This window comes from Octodon degus, unplaced genomic scaffold, assembly GCF_000260255.1.
Source record: "Octodon degus isolate 3935 unplaced genomic scaffold, OctDeg1.0 scaffold00107, whole genome shotgun sequence".
NCBI lineage: Eukaryota > Metazoa > Chordata > Mammalia > Rodentia > Octodontidae > Octodon > Octodon degus.
In genome coordinates, this window is record NW_004524683.1 from 2,887,579 (window position 1) to 2,893,384 (window position 5,806).

Consider the following 5,806-nt stretch of genomic DNA (forward strand, 5'->3'; position numbering starts at 1 on the left):
TTCAAATCAAATTGGTAGGACAGTTTCAATAATTAACACATTGCATACATTCTTCCTAGTGGTTATTTGCTGTACAAGATGCAGACATGATATCCTATTTACAAACACTATTTAGAACAAATCCCTCTATTCATTAAGAGGATGTAACTATATATCTATCCTAACCATCCTGAATACACAGACACAAAATGGACATTCGTCTGTATCCCCTTTTTTGTCTAGTTCTGTCATATATGCATATTCTTTCTTTTTTTTTTTTTTAAGTTTATCCAGAGTAGTTTTTAATAGGAAACATGTTTCACATATTAATTCTTGCTCAATTTAAACCCGTGCTTCAAATGGCTTACTTTATTTTTTATTTTTTTTTTTTATGGCTTACTTTAATTTCCATGAATTCTTTTCTTTTTATATGACATATTCTTGATAAGACTAATGACCAATTTTTTCAAGTATCTTTATGAATATAAACTAACATGCATATAAGCTACCAGGCAGAATTTCACTCTGTGTAAAAAGAATTATACACCACGACAAAATGAGGATTTGTCCTGGGTATGCAAGCTTAACATTCACTATAATATACCATATTAAGAGAACAACGGTTAAAAAACACACTTGTAGATACAAAAAAGCACTTAACAAAATCTGATATCCTCACATGATCAAAACCATTCAAAAAATCACTAGTAAAAAGAAATTTTCTCCATATGATAAAAGGAATTTATGAAAATTAATAGCTCACATTATGATTTATGGTGAAAAACTTGAAAGTTTCCTCCTAAGATGAGGAATAAGATAAAGATGTTCAGTTTTTCCCAACAAAAAGTTCAATGTTCTCCTAGAGGCTGGGTCACCTTCATCTCCTCAGTCAATATCCTCGTATCCACACACAGATAAGAATGTTTTTTCCTCCTAAAAGCAGTTTCCAAAATCTTGAAGTTATTGCCCTTTCAACTGTGCAGAAAACAACCCATGGTTACAAAACACACACACACATAATAAGGAAACGTGACACAACAAAGGAACATAATTTTCTAGTACCAACACCAAAGAAACATAGGTCTATGTTTAACTGACAAATAATTAAACATAATTGTTTTAAAGAACCTCAGCAAGTTACAAGAGAATACAGGCAGACTACTCAATGAAGTCAAGGAAACAATACCTGAAATGGATAGACAGACAGACAGATAGGGATAGATAAATAGATCTCTAGTTTAAAACCTGGAAAAAGAGATTGTTTTGATATTGTAAATATTTTCCAATCATAGTCAAGTATAATGATGCATACCTATAATTCTAGCACTCTGGGAAGTGGAGGTAGAAAGACTGCAAGTTTCAGCCCAGTATGCACAACTTTGTGACTTAACAAGAGCCTGTGTCAAAGTAAAAGGAGGATGAGGGTATGACTCAGTGGTTCATTACTGCAAGAGAAAAAATATTGCACTCCAGCCTGGAACTAATTTCAAAATCCTTATCTTTTTTCCCTGTCATATCACCTCTTCAAAGCTTTCAAAAAACAAACAACTGCAACAACAACAATCATTAACTGGCAACTTTCAAATAACAATGGTGGAATTATAAAATGGTAAGCCATTTTGAATGCTTGCTTGGCACTTTTAAATCCTTTAATTTTATTGATTTACTCAAAAGAAATTAAAACCTTCATAAAATGAAATGTCCACATAGAAACATCCAAGAATGTTCACATCAACTTTAGGACAGCCAAAAAGTAATCAATAACCCATATGCCTACCAATAAATTAATAAATGAATGGGTTATAGTATAGTCATACAATGGAATAATACTCAATAATAAAAAAGAATGAACTGGGGCCAGGTGGCCCCTGTAGTGGCCTGGTTGCTCCAGGAGAAAGGGCAACCATGAGCAGCTGAGCTGGTAGAGGCTGCTGGGTGGCCTGCTGGGTTTGGCCGGCACCAACCTACTGTTCTGGATCCTTGTATTGACTCTGTGGAGAGTTTATCATCTGATTTCTGTCATGATTCTTGGATGTTGTCCTTGAGGCTGGATCACCTTCATCTCATCAGTTAATATCTCATCATCATGCAAATAATAATATATAAACATTTAATGTTTATATGTAAATTGAGCAGCTGTGGAGAAGCCTCAGCAAAAGCTGGGAAGTTATCAATTTCAAACCAGCTGAAAGACCCACACTCAGCTATTGAATTGCGAAATTATGGCTGAACTTCAGCATATTAGCATATTTCTTCAAGAAATGTCTCTTTTTTAAACAGCAGAATCCCAGGAAATTTTGTCTCCTGGTCTGCAATGTATCCACATTTTTTTATAGTTTTGGGAAGTTACATTGCTGGGTTATACTCTGCTATCTACTGTTACTGTTTGCATTTTTTAAAATTTAATACAGATATTACAGGATCTCACTACTTAGATCAGACTCATGATGATTCCCCTATTTCAGCCTCCCAAGCTCTGGGATTACAGGCACGCGCCACCACACCCAGGCTCCTTTGCCATCTCAGCACACCCCAAGGGCAGGGCCAGCACGGCACATTGGGGATCAAACCCTGGTCCCTGCATCTGCCTAAGCAGGTGCTTTAGTCCTCTGGGCTATCTGGCCGGCCCACTGTTCGCATTTTTATGTCAACTGTTTAAGTGTAAGGATATCGGACAAAAAATATACAGCAAAATCAAGTCAGTTCTGTTGAAACTAGATTGTGGAATCGGAGAATATATTAATCAGAAGAAACATGAGGAATCTGAGGCAGAGAAAGAAAAAGTCACAACAATGACAATGAATTAGACTTTTCTACTCTTTGTTCTAAGATTGCCTTACAGTTGCTGCCAAAGAGTTTTTGGTGTCTGACAGGGTTATCTCAGAAATATCCTAGACCTTTGACCTTTTGGAAGGACACATTCTGCAGACAGATACTTCCGATTATCTTTTTTTTTTTTTTGTATTTTTAGGGAAGGATCTACAGGGTGTTCAGGGTCTCCCTACTAGATTGGACTCATAGTGATCCGCCTGTTCCTGTATATCACTTTGAACCTGTTTCATAGATTCTATTTCTTTCCTAAATTGTTTATTCAGTGGTTCCATCATTTTTATATTCTCCTCTATTTTTTTATCAGTGTATTCTTTATAAGCACTTAGTACTTCTTTGATTAGAGTTACCACTACATTTTTTAGTTCCGAAATTATTTCTGATCTGATTTCTTCTATACCTTTCTGCAGTTGATTCTTTACTGTCAATGCTATTATTTCCAAGATATCTGGCATGTGATTTCCAGTTTCCTCAGTGCTAGTGTCTTCTGCAGTTGTACTGGGTGGACTCCGGGTCTGAGACTGCATTTTGTTCCTTCACTTTGTCATTTTGTATACCACTGTCTTCTGACCTTTGGTGTAGAGCTTAGATAGAGTTATTACCTTAGCAGCAGGCCCAGATCTAAGAAGTTCAGATTTCTCCAGGTGGGTGTTGCTTGGATCTGGCTGCTGTGCTCCACTTCTTTCTGCTACAGCCATTTGAGTTGAACCCTTTGTGTCTCTCTGGCAAGATGTTCTGCTCCTGAATCAGCTGGGTGGGTCTTGCCTCTAGCCTCTTTGCATGGAGTTCTGCTGAAGGGTTCCCTGCTGGGCCTGCACTCTGGGTGGAATGAGGATCTGCGGGCCCTGGTCGTCTCACTCACTCACCGGGCCTGCGCTCTGGGTCTATTCAGGATTCCGCGGCCTCGGTCGTCTCACTCACTCGCAGGGCCTGCGCTCTGGGTCCGATCTGCCTGTTTACAGCCTCCCAGGAGCTGGGATTACAGGTGCGCACCACCACGCCCAGTCTCTTCTGATGATCTTGACCAGCCTAGAGAGGAAGTTTTATCTCGAGAACTTTCAGGTTTTCCATCTGTAGAAAATAGCATGAGACAAAGGGTGAAGATGAATTAAGCCTTGGGTTGCCCACTGAGCTCAGAAGGAAAAACAATCAGTTGGACAGTGGCCCCACAGCAAGCAGAGAGAGGCCATCAGCAGCTGGCTCCCTCTTCCTCTGAACAGTGACCGAGCCCTTCACCTCATCAGCAACCTAGTTGCCATGACAGCTGCTATCAAAGAACAGCTAGGAGGGGCTCAGCAAGCCCTGCCTCCAGGCAGCCCAACCCAGGCCAGAAGAGGTCACAGACACTGAAGAAGGGGACAACTGAACTACTTGACCAGTCAGCGCTGGATCAGATGGAGAGTGAGCTGGGACCTACACCACACCAAGAAGCAGAAGGACAGCAAAACAAGTCTTCTGGTTTCCTTTCAAATCTCTTTGGTGGCCTTTAAGCAAGGAATGTGCTTGTAACAGAGCACAAACAACCAGAAAGTTTCAACCAAGCAAAAATAAAAAGACAAAGACGAAAAATAAGAAAGAAAATTGGAAAAAACTTGAACTGTAAGCTTTAATAATTACTTTAGCTTTCCTTTGTTTTATTTTCCCTTCAGTGAATTAATTGGATCTGTATCAGCTCAGGCCTTTGTGCTTGCCAGGGAAGCGCTTATTCTACTGAGCCATCTCCCCTGCACCAGACTGATATTTTTGATATTTATTTTTATGTAATCAGCTTGGAAATGAACTTCATATACATATATACTGTGTTACCAAAATTATTAGTTGTCTTTAAAGAAAAAAACAGTGAATTATTAAGAGCATTCTATAAGTATTCTTTATAATTAAATTTAAGGCAGGCAGGGACCGGGGAGATGGCTCAGTAGAATAAGCGTTTCCCTGGCAAGTGCAAGGGCCTGAGTTCAATCTTTGGTTCCGCAAATAAATAAATAAATAAATAAATTTAAGACAGGCAAAAGTTTATTGTAACTCATTGAAAATATCAGCAATTAATTGTGAATACATGCTGCATCAGCTCCCTTGTTCCGAATACTTGGAAATAATTTTTTTTTAAACTGGTAAGTTTAGATGGAAAAAGACAAATAGTTAAAGGACTTGGGAAATGTCAAAATTAATTTCCTAGGAAAAATTAAAAAAATAAGAACTACAGATAGGCCAGAACATTTCCATATTCTTTCTGCAGCTGTAGATACAGGTGTACTTGTAAGGTGGCAGGCTTATTGCTGCCAGCTCTAGTCTTGTGACAGGCAGTCTTAACCAGAGAAAGCAAGTAATTATGTAATCACATAGATGGAGGTTATGATTAACCAGAGTTGTCTTGTTGTTCATCTTTGTCCTTTGTAATAGGGACGTTGTAAGTGCAGACCTATTCTGCCTGCTCACCCTTACATTCAATGTTCATATTTTTACAGTGTCACAGGGAATTTCACCCCAAATTGTGAAACTAATTATTGATATGTTTTATGAATGATGTCGTCATCTCAAAGAAATAATGACTCTTGTTTTTTTAGCCTGTCAAATAGCATAGATGACTGGCTTTAAAATACTAATTGGTATTGAAATCTAAATATGTAATCCATTTCTTATTGAGAAGCTAGAATGTATTTTTTCCTTTGCCTTAAACTTTTTTAGATCAACAAATATGACTTACAGTTTTTAACAAAGGACTAAAAGCAGAAATTAAGATACTTTTGTTTTTGTGAGGTAAATACTACTACTTTTAGTAGTATCGAGGAACCATGTCAGCAACTATAAAACATTTCTTTTTTTTTATTTTAATATAGTTTTACTTATAATTACTTGAGCATACTTTCAGTTTGCAAAGTATCCATTAGGAAGTTATTTTTCATTAGGCAACAAGAGATAGGGTGTACTTTCTGCTTATAAAACATTTCTTAAACCTTCTGGTATAATTGGTCTTTCTACAGTGGCTCATACATCTGAG

The 5,806-nt window shown here is 37.7% G+C and overlaps 1 pseudogene; it reads left to right on the forward strand.

The window, feature by feature from the left end:
• Window positions 1-1,397: 1,397 nt before the first annotated feature.
• LOC101585491 lies at window positions 1,398-4,298 on the forward strand (annotated as a pseudogene).
• The last annotated feature ends 1,508 nt before the right edge of the window (window positions 4,299-5,806 follow it).